We start from the raw sequence: 16,911 nt of genomic DNA, 5'->3' as shown, positions 1-16,911 counted from the left end.
GGGTCACTATTACTGCTGGGTCCACAATGAGAGGCACTATTACTATTGGGGCCACTATCGGGGTCATTATTACTACTGGGGCCACTATTGGGGACTCTATTACTACTGGGGTCACTATTACTACTGGGGCCTCTATGGGAGGCACTATTACTATTGGGGCCACTATTGGGGTCATTATTATTACTGGGGCCACAATGGGGGACACTATTACTACTGCGGCCACTATGAGCGACACTATTACTACTGTGGCCACTATTGGGATCACTGCTACTACTGGGGCCATTATGGCGGACACTATTATTACTGCGGCCACTATGGGTGTCACTATTAGGACTCATTCACATGGGCATTAGCGTATTTTGTTTGCTCAAACACATAGAGTATTTGCGAGACTGAAAATAGCTTACGTCTGCGTTTTGTGGCAGCTCCGACATGTTTTTGTGTGCCCAAATACACTCCCTATTTCTGCACGTAAAAAAGAATGCAGACGGGCCCATTAAAATAGTGCACAAATATGCAGTGAATCAGCAGGCTTTCTGCATATTTGCACCCGCCCATTCATTGCAATGGCCTATTAGGGTGTGTAATATGCACAAAAATAGGTGATGCCGCTTATTTTTTCACACAATCATGTGAATGAACGATCATATTTTCACACAATATATGCTCATGTGAATGAACACATTGTAATTAGTGGGTTCTATTCACTGTATATGACACGCACAAAAATTGCACGTAATATGCTACGCAAATATGCTCATGTGAAGAAGCCCTTACTATAAAGTCTTACAATTCATCAACCCTTTCAAGGCAACCATAAGACTGATGTGGCCCTCAGTGAAAATGAGTTTGATACCTATAGTCTAAAGAAAAGAGTGCAAACAAAGAATGTCTCTGGAGGACCCAGTCCACCCTCATTACCCAATAGCAAAAGAGATGGGACCAACTAGGGCTGAGTCCCCTCTCTCCAAAACCTCTGTAGCAGTCAATAAAGTGCATACGTCCTTGCCCTGTGATGATGCCGGCTGGACACTACACAGCAGATCTGGACTTCACCTATAGAAGTCACCTTTCCTGTGTACTAACTTTATCTCTCAGTACTGAGATAAATGCAGGATTTATAGTAGGGATGAATAATGTAACAACTGGACAGTCGAACGAGCAATTATATGAAGCACGATCAACACTAATAGGTAATGAGAATGCAAGACTTGGAACTTGCCAATGGATGACAGATACAGAATGATGACTCTAATCAAATGATGGAGCAGATGGTGAACAAATGATAGTAAACTTACAATAACTGATCCTAAATGTAGCTTGCCCTAGTTCTTTCCCTGATCTATCCCTGACGCTGACCCTACTGTTCATGACTATCCTTAGAGATATCCACAATGAAAACACTATTTGAAACAATAACTCTGGCAAACAATGAGACATGAAATTCATACTGAGCAGAGCTGAACTAGTAAGCAAGAAAAAGACATATACAAAAAGAAAAAAACAATGCTAAGAAACAAGGACTGGACTACACATAATCTCGGGAACAAAAGAACTCAAAGAAGAAACAAGCTGGACCAGGAACTATGTACTTAAAGCATACAAGGAATACTGGATAAAAAATTGTAGATAGCTTATGCTATAACCAGCAACACACTGTAGAAGCCAAGGATATTCAAACAAAGGCTAACCAATAGAGATGAGCGAGCATACTCACTAAGGGCAATTACTCGAGCGAGCATTGCCCTTAGCAAGTACCTGCCCACTGAGAAGAAAAGATTCTGCTGCCGGCAAGGGGGAGTGGTGAGTTGCGGGAGTGAGCAGGAGGGAGCAGGGGGAGAGAGGGAGAGAGAGAGATCTCCCCTTCGTTCCTCCCCGCTCTCCCCCGCCGCTCCCTGCCCCTGCCGGCACCCGAATCTTTTCTTCCAAGTGGGCAGGTACTCGCAAAGGGCAATGCTCGCTCGAGTAATTGCCCTTAGCGAGTATGCTCATTCATCTCTACTAACCAACTATAAACTCCTCTCTAAACAAGTCTGAGTTCCAGCAGTGAAGTCAACTGACCCACTACACTGTATAAGCTGAGAGACAGTTCCAACAACAAACCTGAACACGAGAGCCAGCAAAAAAGCAGAACTACTGCTGATTGTAACATACCCACAAGTAAGGGGCTACTTAAGTGACAACCAATAAAATGTGAGTTGTTGTTACTTCTTATTTCTCACATGAAGGTCAGTTTTAAATGGCTTTAACGCTTTCCAATCCAATTTGTAGCCTGGTTTTCCTAGGGGGCTTACTTTTTTTCTGCAGCTATACAACAGTGCTATCTGCTGGCTAAAGCTAGTACTGCATGAGGTGACACGTTGGCTAGGCTCTGACAGCAGAGAGGCTGGCAATATACAGTAAGAGAACCCCGACGGACGTCTTCCAACATCGAAGCTGTACAGCCTTAAATCATAATGTTTTCACAGGTCAGATTATTGGAAAGAGTTAATATAGCCAGGGACCCCCAGCAATTCTGCTGAATCAGACCTAGATCACTACAGTATACTATAGTGTTCATTCCTGTAGACCACCCCTGTGGGATCTTAATGATAGCCATATTGGTTGTCAGTTGTCACCGGCCTTTTCCACATCTGAGAAATAACTGAACAGAATTTTAAGTAACTTGAGGACGACTCAAGGATTTAGATTTCAGGGGAGTTTTTTTAATTGTAACATATTATAACTAGAGATGAGCGAGCATACTTGCTAAGGACAATTACTCGACCGAGCATTGTCCTTAGCGAGTACCTGCCCGCTCGGAAGAAAAGGTTCGGCTGCCGGCGCGGGTGAGAGGTGAGTTGCAGCAGTGAACAGGGGGGAGCGGGGAGGAGAGATGGAGAGAGAGATCTGCCCTCCGTTCCTCCCCGCTCTCCCCCGCCGCCGGCAGCCGAACCTTTTCTTCCGAGCGGGCAGGTACTCGCTAAGGGCAATGCTCGATCGAGTAATTGCCCTTAGCGAGTATGCTCGCTCATCTCTAATTATAACCAATAAACGATAGCAAAACAACATCAGCATTAACTGGATCTAGAGACGTGACCTCTCATAGGTCCCACCTCTCCAGGCCCCTGCGCTTGTGGCCCCTGGTTTATATCACTTGACATTAGATGACAATGAAATGCATTTGCAGTTACTAAAAGGTCTCAGTGATCAGTACATTAACCGAGTTTTGTCCGCCGGACCTAGCACATTGATTGCACACATCACTTAGCACAGCCCTAGGTCACCGGGCCTCAGCTGGTTGCACCCTCCGGGGATCTCTACACATCTGATCTCCTGTATTATTCAAACACATCATTAGCAGCTAGGATCATTCACTTACTGACAGTATAACCCCTAGGGACCCGAGGCCAACACATGACATCATGTTAGCAGCACTTAGATCATTCATTATCAGATTAATCTGTTGGGAAAATGAGAAAAAAACATCTCTGGGGATGATGCTGGAGATGGCGTCTGACACGATTATGACCAATGGTTCAGGTGCCGTCAACCGTAGATGCTGTTGGAAGGATATTTCACAATGGTCTGGAATTGTGGTTCACTTAATTATTGAAACCTTGGTATTGGGCAACTTGTGTTATATATTCCAGAAAATACAAAAACTAAAACTGTACTCTTAAGGCCGCCTGCACAGGAACAAGTTTGAATTGCGGAATCTGCGATTGTGTCTTGTGCAAACGATCCACGGCATTCCGCACAAATTCAAACCACTAAGCATCCGCATGTCCGCTCACACCAGCGGGGTATTATATAGGCGTTTTCTGGTAGTGCTACAGATGAAGTTTAACTGTGACAACGTTCTGCAACAAGTTATGTTCAGCCATTGAAAACCTATTGTTCTCTTATCACAGCATCATAGAGGCTAAACAAACTGTGGCACAGAAGGTTATCACAAGTCATGTTAAACTGAAACATCTGTACGTCAGCATTGTATTGTGGTATTATGTAGGCGTCATATATTACAGTATTATGTAGACCGTGTATTTCAATATTATTCTAGGCATTTTAATAGAGTACAAGGTGCACACTGCATTACAGCATTATCTGGGCGTCATATTATAGTATTATGAGAGCGTTTTATCACTGTACCATGTGGACAGTGTGTTGCAGTATTATGTAGTCATTATATTACAGTATTATGTGGGCACTGTATTACAGTAATTCTATAGGCTTCAGATTACAGTTTTTCGTGGGCACTATATAGCAGTATTATGTGTTGTATTACAGTATGATGGAGGCACTGTATTGTAGTATTACTGTACGTAGCCGTTTTCTTATAGTTCTAAGTCGGCAATGTTTTGCAGTATTATGTAGGAGTTGTATTACAATACTATGTGTGCACTGTATTCCAGTATTATTTTGGCTAAAGGACCACCACAAACCTTGATCCAGTCTTAATCTTCTTGTATGACAATTGTGTACCTGGCTTTAGGCTAATGTCTTTGGCACAGGATGAAGAGTATATAGACAGACTCCGAATTGTTTATTGCTAAAGGACTGGAACAATTTTCCAAATTATTATGAATCACATCGGCAAAAAATAGATATTCAAAGTCTGGAAGGGATTAGTGCAGATCCCTGAATTTATGTGACAGCACATGGCTTTAATGCCATGGAAAATCACTGAGCTAAAGGTTGGTAAGTAGCTGGAAAAATGCAGCCAGTTCTGGGAGCAACAGCTTGAGGTTTGCCATAGGTAAAGATTAATCACGCAGCTCACCCTAGTGGTCAAAGCTATGACATGCATTGTATGAAGAGATGACTGCACACAGGAACTTTTTCTACATTGACTTCCTAAATGCTGACAAACTTTATGCATGGTAGTTGTTGCTGCCTCATAGAAGGCATTAGCACTTTCTATAGATTGTAAGCTTTCTAGACAACAAATGTGAAGAGCGGCCGGTGCTGCAGCTATGCAACACCCCAACAGGCCAAAATCAGCATGGAGTTAGTACATTTCTGTTACTGTATTTTTTCCTGTACTAGGTTAATTGTCTTTAGCTGGGGCTTACAATCTTAGTGTCAACTGGCGGGTTCATAAGACAGCCGTCCCATAGACTACCGCCTGATTATTGCTCCTGTGGTATGCAGAAGCAATAATTGTTCAAGTGAATGGAGGCAGAAATCGTTCCTGCCCGCCCGCTTCTATTCACAGTAAAAAGGAGTTACTCAAACGTTGAATGGCTCCTGTTTACTTGATCTGATAGTTGTTTAGCATATAGTTATACTAAAAATCAAGTGACACCAATAAGTGAGCAATTTCTAGGATGTAAGCCTAGGGCAAGGACCTCCAAAGTAGTAGTTTTTGAAATACTACCTGTACCTCATGCCACACCAGAATGACAGCATAAGATTAAGGAGGTAAACAAATGGCTCCAGAGGTGGTGCAGGTAAGAGGGGTTTGGGTTTTTCAAGAACTGGGCTGACTTCTCAATGAGAAGGGTGCAGCTGTGCTGGAAGAGAAGATAGCTAGATGATTGTAGGAGTGTTTAAACTAGGGACTGGAAGACAGTGTAGACAGTGACCTGAGACTAAGTAATGGAAATGGGGGCAGAGCGGTGTGAGGGGTTAGTAGATGAACTAGAAGTAATAATGTCTGAGGAAAACTAAGACAATAGTGGGAATAACAGAGACCTGGTTGGATGAAAGCTGTGACTGAGCGGTGAACCTAAAACTGTGGATCATAAAAAACGGAAAGGGGGAGGGGTTTGTCTTTATGTAAAATCCTGCTTAAAGCCCACATTACGTGAAGATATATGGGAGGAAGATGAACACGTGGAGTCTCTATGGGTGGAAATACATGGAGGGAAAAACAATAATGAAATCCTCATAGGGGTTTTCTATAGGCCACCAAATATAACAGAAGCCACTGAAAATCTATTATTGAAGCAAATAGATGAAGCAGCAAATCACAATGAAGTAATTATTATGGAGGACTTTAATTATCCGGACATAAACTAGGAAGCCGAAACCTGCAGATCTCATAAAGGTAACAACTTCCTGTCAATTACGAAAGATAATTACCTTACCCAACTTGTACAGGACCTGACTAGGAGGACGGCCATTTAAGAGACCTGACAGAATAACAGGGCGCAGGTAGGGGATCACCTGGGAAATAGTGACCATAATATAATACGTTTCAACTTTTCCCTCAAGAGAAAGTTCTATAGGGGAATTACGAAAGTACAAAACTTTAGTAAGGCCAAGTTCGATCAGCTTAGTGATGCCCTTAACCTTATTATCTGGGACAATGTCCTCAAAAATAAGACTACAAACAATAAATGGGAAATGTTAAAAAACATCCTAATTACTTCCTGTGAGCATTTCATACCTTACAGGAATAAAAGACTCAGTAATAGGAGAAAAACAATGTGGCTCAATAAAGATGTAAAGAGGGCAATAAGCAGTAAAAAGAAAGCAATGAAACTACTAAAACAAGAAGGCAGCGAAGAAGCATTAAAAAACCCATCGGTAAAAAAAGAAATGATGTAAAAATCAGATAAAAGCAGCAAAGATGGAGACAAGAGTGACATATTGCCAAGGAGAGTAAAACTAACACTGAACTGTTCTTTTACTATATAAATAGTAAAAAGATTAATACTGAAAGTGTTGGCCCTATTATTAATAAATAATACAGGAGAAATTGTAGAATCGATGAGGAGAAAACAAATCTATGAAATAATGTTTTCTCCGGAGGAAAATGAAACGTCAGATGAGATGCAGAGTGATAAAGTAAACTCTCCACTAAATGTCACCAGTTTAACCCAGGAAGAAGTGCAGCGCAGTTTTAAAAGATTAAAATAGACAAATCGCTGGGTCCCGATGGCATACACCCCTGGGTTCTAAGGGAATTAAGTAATGTAATAGACCATTGTTTCTTATATTTAAGGACTGTATAGTGACAGGGTCTGTTCCACTGGATTGGCACATAGCAATATTTGCTGAAAGTGAACCTGGAAATTGTGCAATTTTGTAACCTGTGTGAAACAGGCCTTAAATCCATGAAAAGGGTGTGGTGCGTGTATTTTTAACTGGCCCTGCATGTGCAAAAAGTACAGTACTATGTGCAGACATGTGAACACACCATTGGGAACCAATGGTTCTAATAGACGCGCTGGCTTGTGCGCACATAGGTGCGTGCAAAGCAGCGCTCATGTGAACGAGGCCTCATCCAACCTAGTTCCTGCTCAAATATGTTGCACTGTGGCAATCGTTTTTCTGCATACACTCTTGTGAAGCCGCTCTTAGACGGCAATGGCATCTGAAATCGTCACCTGCTGTTATAGCCCACCCACGGTAAGGAACGTCATACATTCAAACACGTTAGTTGGAGCACCAGCATTGTATTCAGTTGCACTCTGCTTGACTGTACAATCCGCACGCATTTATAGGACACTCGGTCCACATCACGCCATGTTTGTCACTGCACAATTCTTGCAGATTTCAGTTTTTACATTGCTGATGGTGAAAACTGGTCATTTCACAATATGATTGCACAAATGTGGATTTTAGGATTAGTAGAATGCTCTGTAGGGGGTTTGTTCCCTCCAGCACTCTACTTTAGATTGGACTGGAATTTGGAACAGATTATTGGTGAAATAAATTGGTGAATTAAAATGTTGTAAAAAAAAACAGTGTTTTTTTCCTATTTTAGTTTACATCCACGGACCAAAACGCCCATTAAGGCCTCATGTCCACGGGGAAAATCAGGCCCGCTACGGATTCTCCATGGAGAATCCGCAGCGGGTCCCTCCTGCCCCACGGACATGAGCACTGAAAATAACAATTACTCACCTCTCGCCCGCTCCGGATCTTCCCATCGTCGCGGCTTCATCTTCTCTCCGTCAAGGCCGCATCTTCTTTCTTCAGCCCGGCGGATGTGCATGGCACGTCGGTTGCGTGCCGCGCGCATGCGCTGGCCCGAAGAAAAAAGATCCGGCCACGACGGAGAGAAGATGAAGCCGCGAAGAAGGGAAGATCTGGAGCAGGTGAGTATATTCTAATTTTGGTCTCCCGCGGATCCAGACGGCTTCCATAGGCTTCAATAGAAGCCTGCGGGAGCCGTCCGCGTGGGAGACCCGCACCTAAATGGAGCATGGTCCGGATTTTTTCATGCTCCATTTTAAAAAAAATCACTTTTATTGACCATCCACGGGTATTTATCTACCCGCCGGTGGTCAATGCATCCCTATGGGATGCGGATCCGCATGCGGGTGATGCGCTGCGAATTTAAAATAATCTTTTGCCCGTGGACATGAGGCCTAAAGCTTTGGGTGCATACAAAATGCAGTGAATTTGCATTAGCATCATATTGATAAATATATGCACATTAGCCTACATATTAAGGCCCCCTGCACATGAGCGGAAATTCCGCGGCGGGATTTCTGCTGCTGGAAGCCTGCATAGGATTGCGTTAACAAACGCAATGCTAGGCAGACAGCCATGATTTGGCCACGTGAAATATCGCGCGGCAAACAAATCGCGGCATGCTCTACTTCTGTGCGGGGCTCTGCGGGTGAGTACGCGCTGGTCTCTGCAGGCGCTCGGGTCAGGTCCCGCGGCGAGAATCCTCGCCGCCGGATCCAACCCGCCCGCTGCAGGCGGCCTCACTGTGGTTTTTCTTGCGCACCCTGTTTTTTGTGGCTTGTGAGAAAACTGACATCACTTGGGCCTTCCTGCGTTTTTTTTTGGATGCAAATAAATCTTCTCATCCATCCTCCCAATGGATGGCCATGGAATAAGAAGATGGAGCAGGATTCTAGAGGTGAACAACTGGCTACGTCAATGGTGCTGTCAGCAAATGTTTGGATTTCTAGATTATGGAGTGAATTACCTATGCGATGGACTGCTTGCTAGAGACGAGTTGCACCTTACAAAAACGGGTAAGCATATATTTGCTGGGCGGCTTGCTTCACTCATTAGGAGAGCTTTAAACTAGAACAATATAGGAATGGAAGTGAAAGGCCAGGTAAAAATATACAGCTCATTAATACATTTGAGAACCTCGCTATTAGAAGTGGAAGAACAAAGACAAAAAAAATTCAGAAGAAAAATAGAGGAACAAGAGACACCGATCTCAAACTAAAATGTTTCTACACAAATGCACAGAGCATGGGAAACACAAGGGGAATTGGAGCTCCTAACACAGGGAGAGAAATATGATGTCATAGGCATCACGGAAACTTGGTGGGATGATACACATGATTGGAACACAAGGCTTGAAGGATGCAACTTATTTATAAGAAACAGACCTAACAAAAGGGAGGATATATTGTGTTGTATGTTAGGAAAACATTAATCTCCACCGAGATTCAAGCTTCAGAGCTGGGAGTTCTGTAGAAACTGTTTGGGTAAGAAAACAAGGAGAGAACAACAGAAAGGACACCGTTGTAGGCATTTACTGTAGGCCGCCTGGACAAGCAGAAGATATGGAGGAACTCTTTCTACATCAGATGGCCAAGCTCTCACAAAAGCATGACATAGTTATAATAGGAGATTTTAGCTATCCAGACATTTGTAAAAGTAATGGATCCAACAAATTCGTATCCGCTCTTGTTGGCAACTTTATCTTCCAAGAGGTAGAAGAGAAAACAAGGGGATCTGCTATCTTGGACCTAATTCTTATCAACAGGGAGGAAATGGTTGAGGAAGTAAGGGTGGCTGGGACCTCAGGAGGCAGTGATCATGCTATCCTTGAATTTTGCATAAAAAGGGAAGGAAGACCTGAAAAGACTCAGACCTCAAGGTTGGATTTCAGAAAGGCAAATTTTTTAAATGAACTCAGAAATTGGATAGAAAGAATCCAATGGCTGGATGTTATTAAGGACAGGAATGTCCAAAAAGGTTGGGAAATATTGTGAAATGAGATTCTCAAAGCACAATCGTTAACAATTCCTAAGAGAAGGAAGAATGCAAAGCATTTAAAGAGACCTGGATGGATGAACACAGAACTTGCAAACATGTTAAAAACTAAGAAAAATATATTTATCAAATGAAAAGAGGGGGGTATATATTAAAAAAGAATATAATGCAGTCTGCAGAAACTGTAGGGCAAGTGTCAGAAAAGCTAAAGCTAATAATGAATTAAGGCTTGCAACAGAGGCCAAAAGCAATAAAAAAGGATTTTTGGGGTATGTCAAAAGAAAAGAAAAATCAAAGATACAATTGGATGCTTACAAGATGAAAATGGTGAATTGGTTAAGAGTAGAGATGAGCGAACACCAAAATGTTCGGGTGTTCGTTATTCGGAACGAACTTCCCGGGATGCTCGAGGGTTCGTTTCGAACAACGAACCCCATTGAAGTCAATGGGCGACCAGAGCATTTTTGTATTTCGCCGATGCTCGCTAAGGTTTTCATGTGTGAAAATCTGGGCAATTCAACAAAGTGATGGGAACGACACAGAAACGGATAGGGCAGGCGAGGGGCTACATGTTGGGCTGCATCTCAAGTTCCCAGGTCCCACTATTAAGCCACAATACCGGCAAGAGTGGGCCCCCCCCCCTCCCAACAACTTTTACTTCTGAAAAGCCATCATTAGCATGGCATACCTTTGCTAAGCACCACACTACCTCCAACAAAGCACAATCACTGCCTGCATGACACTCCACTGACACTTCTCCTGGGTTACATGCTGCCCAACCGCCCCCCCTCCCCCCCCACAGCGCACACCAAAGTGTCCCTGGGCAGCCTTCAGCTGCCCTCATGCCACACCACGCTCATGTCTATTTAGAATTGCGTCTGCCATGACGAGGGACCGCAGGCACACACTGCAGAGGTTGGCACGGCTAGGCAGCGACCCTCTTTAAAAGTGGCGGAGCGATAGCCCACAATGCTGTACAGAAGCAATGAGAAATAGAATCCTGTGCCACCGCCATCAGGAGCTGCACACGTGGGCATAGCAATGGGGAACCTATGTGCCACACACTATTCATTCTGTCAAGGTGTCTGCATGCCCCAGTCAGACCGGGCTTTTTAATTCATAGACACAGGCAGGTACAACTCCCTATTGTGAAGTCCCTGTCGACCCACAGCATGGGTGGCTCCCTGGAACCCACCGGCGGTACACAGAAATATCCCATTGCATTGCCCAACACAGCTGAGGTAGTAATGTCGTGCTTAATGCAGGTGGGCTTCGGCCCACACTGCATGCCCCAGTCTGACTGGGGTTCTTTATAAGTGTACAGATGTAGTAAAAACTCTGTGTGCACCTACAGCATGGGTGGGTGCCAGGAAGCCACCGGCGGTACATAGAAATATCCCATTGCATTGCCCAACACAGCTGAGGTAGTAATGTTGTGCTTAACCCTTTCCAATCCAATTTGTATATGGTTTTCCTAGGGGGCTTACTCTTTTTCTGCTGTTATACAACGGCGCTATATGCTGGCTAAAGCCAGTACTGCATGAGCTGACACGTAGGATAGGCTCCGACAGCAGAGAGGCTGGCAATATACAGTAAGAGAACCCCGACGGACGTCTACCAACAACGGAGCTGTACAGCCTTAAACCCTAATGTCTTCACAGGTCACACAGTGGACTGGAAAGGGTTAATGCAGGTGGGTTTCGGCCCACACTGCATGCCCCAGTCAGACTGGGGTTCTTTACAAGTGGACACATGTAGGTTAAACTCCCTGTGGACCCACTGCCTGGGTGGGTGCCAGGAAGCCACCGGCGGTACATAGAAATATCCCATTGCATTGCCCAACACAGCTGAGGTAGTAATGTCGTGCGTAATACAGGTGGGCTTCGGCCCACACTGCATGCCCCAGTCAGACGGGTTCTTTAGAAGTGTACAGATGTATTAAAAACTCAGTGTGCACCTACAGCATGGGTGGCTCCCTGGAACCCACCGGCGGTACACAAAAATATCCCATTGCATTGCCCAACACAGCTGAGGTAGTAATGTCGTGCTTAATGCAGGTGGGCTTCGGCCCACACTGCATGCCCCAGTCAGACTGGGGTTCTTTACAAGTGGACACATGTAGGTTAAACTCCCTGTGGACCCACTGCCTGGGTGGGTGCCAGGAAGCCACCGGCGGTACATAGAAATATCCCATTGCATTGCCCAACACAGCTGAGGTAGTAATGTCGTGCGTAATACAGGTGGGCTTCGGCCCACACTGCATGCCCCAGTCAGACGGGTTCTTTAGAAGTGTACAGATGTATTAAAAACTCAGTGTGCACCTACAGCATGGGTGGCTCCCTGGAACCCACCGGCGGTACATAAAAATATCCCATTGCATTGCCCAACACAGCTGAGGTAACGTCAGCTGTAATGCAGGTGGGCTAAAAATTAATTTGATTACACTGTAGGCGAGGGCCCACAAAAATTGCTGTATCAACAGTACTAATGTACATCCCAAAAATTGGCCATGGCCAGCCAAGAGGGCAGGTGAAACCCATTAATCGCTTTGGTTAATGTGGCTTAAGTGGTAACTAGGCCTGGAGGCAGCCCAGTGTAACGAAAAATTGGTTCAAGTTAAAGTTCCAATGCTTTTAAGCGCATTGAAACTTATAAAAATTGTTCTGAAAAATTATTTGAGTGAGCCTTGTGGCCCTAAGAAAAATTGCCCGTTCAGCGTGATTACGTGAGGTTTCAGGAGGAGGAGCAGGAGGAGGAGGAGGAGGAATATTAGACACAGATTGATGAAGCAGAAATGTCCCCGTTTTGGATGGTGAGAGAGAACGTAGCTTCCATCCGCGGGTGCAGCCTACGTATTGCTTACGTATCGCTGCTGTCCGCTGGTGGAGAACAGAAGTCTGGGGAAATCCAGCCTTTGTTCATCTTGATGAGTGTTAGCCTGTCGGCACTGTCGGTTGACAAGCGGCTACGCTTATCTGTGATGATTCCCCCAGCCGCACTAAACACCCTCTCCGACAAGACGCTAGCCGCAGGACAAGCAAGCACCTCCAGGGCATACAGCGCTAGTTCAGGCCACATGTCCAGCTTCGACACCCAGTAGTTGTAGGGGGCAGAGGCGTCACCAAGGATGGTCGTGCGATCCGCTACGTACTCCCTCACCATCCTTTTACAGTGCTCCCGCCGACTCAGCCGTGACTGGGGAGCGGTGACACAGTCTTGGTGGGGAGCCATAAAGCTGGCCAGGCCCTTAAAGACTGTTGCACTGCCTGGGATGTACATGCTGCTCGATCTACGCACATCCCCTGCTACCTTGCCCTCGGTACTGCGCCTTCTGCCACTAGCGCTGTCGGCTGGGAATTTTACCATCAGCTTGTCCGCAAGGGTCCTGTGGTATAGCAACACTCTCGAACCCCTTTCCTCTTCGGGAATCAGAGTGGGCAGGTTCTCCTTATACCGTGGATCGAGCAGTGTGTACACCCAGTAATCCGTCGTGGCCAGAATGCGTGCAACGCGAGGGTCACGAGAAAGGCATCCTAACATGAAGTCAGCCATGTGTGCCAGGGTACCTGTACGCAACACATGGCTGTCTTCACTAGGAAGATCACTATCAGGATCCTCCTCCTCCTCCTCCTCCTCCTCCTCCTCAGGCCATACACGCTGAAAGGATGACAGGCAATCAGCCGGTGTACCGTCAGCAGCGGGCCAAGCTGTCTCTTCCCCCTCCTCCTCATCCTCCTCATGCTCCTCCTCCTCCTCCTGTACGCGCTGAGAAATAGACAGGAGGGTGCCCTGACTATCCAGCGGCATACTGTCTTCCCCCGCCCCCGTTTCCGAGCGCAAAGCAGCTGCCTTTATGGTTTGCAGGGAATTTCTCAAGATGCATAGCAGAGGAATGGTGACGCTAATGATTGTAGCATCGCCGCTCACCACCTGGGTAGACTCCTCAAAATTACCAAGGACATGGCAGATGTCTGCCAACCAGGCCCACTCTTCTGAAAGGAATTGAGGAGGCTGACTCCCACTGCGCCGCCCATGTTGGAGTTGGTATTCGACTATAGCTCTACGTTGTTCATAGAGCCTGGCCAACATGTGGAGCGTAGAGTTCCACCGTGTGGGCACGTCGCACAGCAGTCGGTGCACTGGCAGCTTAAAGTGATGTTGCAGGGTGCGCAGGGTGGCAGCGTCCGTGTGGGACTTGCGGAAATGTGCGCAGAGCCGGCGCGCCTTTACGAGCAGGTCTGACAAGCGTGGGTAGCTTTTCAGAAAGCGCTGAACCACCAAATTAAAGACGTGGGCCAGGCATGGCACGTGCGTGAGGCTGCCGAGCTGCAGAGCCGCCACCAGGTTACGCCCGTTGTCACACACGACCATGCCCGGTTGGAGGCTCAGCGGCGCAAGCCAGCGGTCGGTCTGCTCTGTCAGACCCTGCAGCAGTTCGTGGGCCGTGTGCCTCTTATCGCCTAAGCTGAGTAGTTTCAGCACGGCCTGCTGACGCTTGCCCACCGCTGTGCTGCCACACCGCGCGACACCGACTGCTGGCGACATGCTGCTGCTAACACATCTTGATTGCGAGACAGAGGAGGAGGAGGAGGAGGAGGGTGCTTTAGTGGAGGAAGCATACACCTCCGCAGATACCAGCACCGAGCTGGGGCCCGCAATTCTGGGGGTGGGTAGGACGTGAGCGGTCCCAGGCTCTGACTCTGTCCCAGCCTCCACTAAATTCACCCAATGTGCCGTCAGGGAGATATAGTGGCCCTGCCCGCCTGTGCTTGTCCACGTGTCCGTAGTTAAGTGGACCGTGGCAGTAACCGCGTTGGTGAGGGCGCGCACAATGTTGCGGGAGACGTGGTCGTGCAGGGCTGGGACGGCACATCGGGAAAAGTAGTGGCGACTGGGAACTGAGTAGCGCGGGGCCGCCGCCTCCATGATACTTTTGAAGGACTCAGTTTCCACAACCCTATACGGCAGCATCTCAAGGCTGATGAATTTTGCTATGCGGACGGTTAACGTTTGAGCGTGCGGGTGCGTGGCGGCGTACTTGCGCTTGCGCTCGAACACTTGCGCAAGCGACGGCTGAACGGTGCGCTGAACTACACTGCTGGATGGGGCCGAGGACAGCGGAGATGAGGGTGTGGGTGCAGGCCATGAGGCGGTAGTGCCTGTGTCCTGAGAGGGGGGTTGCATCTCAGTGGCAGGTTGGGGCACAGGGGGAGAGGCAGGGGTGCAAACCGGAGGCGGTGAACGGCCTTCGTCCCACCTTGTGGGGTGCTTGGCCATCATATGTCTGCGCATGGTGGTGGTGGTGAGGCTGTTGGTGTTGGCTCCCCGGCTGAGCTTTGCGCAACAAAGGTTGCACACCACTGTTCGTCGGTCGTCAGGCGTCTCTGTGAAAAACTGCCAGACCTTAGAGCACCTCGGCCTCTGCAAGGGGCCTCTGCAGCGCGAGGGGGCGCTTTGGGAAACACTTGGTGGATTATTCGGTCTGGCCCTGCCTCTACCCCTGGCCACCGCACTGCCTCTTGCAACCTGCCCTGCTGATGCCCTTGACTCCCCCTCTGAAGACCTGTCCTCCTGAGTAAGCGTTGCACACCAGGTGGGGTCAGTCACCTCATCGTCCTGCTGCTCTTCCTCCGAATCCTCTGTGCGCTCCTCCCTCGGACTTACTGCCCTTACTACTACCTCACTGCAAGACAACTGTGTCTGATCGTCATCGTCCTCCTCACCCACAGAAAGTTGTTGAGACAGTTGGCGGAAGTCCCCAGCCTCTTCCCCCGGACCCCGGGAACTTTCGAATGGTTGGGCATCAGTGACGATAAACTCCTCTGGTGGGAGAGGAACCGCTGCTGCCCAATCTAAGCAGGGGCCCGAGAACAGTTCCTGGGAGTGTTCCCGCTCCTGAGCAGGTGTTATTGTAGTGGAGTGAGGAGGCTGGGAGGAAGGAGGAGCAGCAGACAGAGGATTCGGATTGGCAGCAGTGGAAGGCGCAGAACTGCGGGTAGACGATAGGTTGCTCGAAGCACTTTCTGCCATCCAGGACAGGACCTGCTCACACTGCTCATTTTCTAATAACCGTCTCCCGCGTGGACCCATTAATTGGGCGATGAATGTGGGGACGCCAGAAACGTGCCTCTCTCCTAATCGCGCAGCAGTCGGCTGCGACACACCGGGATCAGGAGCTCGGGCTGTGCCCACACCCTGACTTGGCCCTCCGCGTCCTCGGCCGCGTCCACGTCCTCTAGGCCTACCCCTACCCCTCAGCATGCTGTATTACCAGTGATTTGATTTCACAGGCAGGAAATAAATTGGCGCAAGACTGCAGGCCAAATATAATTTTTGCCCTTTTTGGAAAACGAAAGGCCCCACTGCCTCTAGTGAATGAATTATCTAAGTTTAATAACTGTGCTGTGTCCCTGCTTATGTGTCACAGAACGTGAAGGTAGCAGAGTTATTATAACTCTTGGAGAGCAGGTATTTTTTTCCCAATTAAGGAAAGCAAATGGCGAAGCCAGCAGTAAAGCGTAGCTGGGTGCGTCTGATTTAGCAATGTTGTTCACGCAGCTCACACTTGTCCACCGCCCTTAGGACGGACAGAGGCTGGACAAATAGATTTGTTTTCAGTTTTTTTCCACCAAAAGGCAGCACTGCGTATATTCAATGAACATGAGAAGTTTAATAACTGTGCTGTGTCCCTGCTTATGTGTCACAGAACGTGAGGGTAGCAGAGTTATTATAACTCTTGGAGAGCAGGTATTTTTTTCCCAATTAAGGAAAGCAAATGGCGAAGCCAGCAGTAAAGCGTAGCTGGGTGCGTCTGATTTAGCAATGTTGTTCACGCAGCTCACACGTGTCCACCGCCCTTAGGACGGACAGAGGCTGGACAAATAGATTTGTTTTCAGTTTTTTTCCACCAAAAGGCAGCACTGCGTATATTCAATGAACATGAGAAGTTTAATAACTGTGCTGTGTCCCTGCTTATGTGTCACAGAACGTGAGGGTAGCAGAGTTATT

The sequence above is a fragment of the Eleutherodactylus coqui genome, chromosome 8, assembly GCF_035609145.1.
Source record: "Eleutherodactylus coqui strain aEleCoq1 chromosome 8, aEleCoq1.hap1, whole genome shotgun sequence".
NCBI lineage: Eukaryota > Metazoa > Chordata > Amphibia > Anura > Eleutherodactylidae > Eleutherodactylus > Eleutherodactylus coqui.
This window is presented reverse-complemented; position numbering follows the sequence as displayed.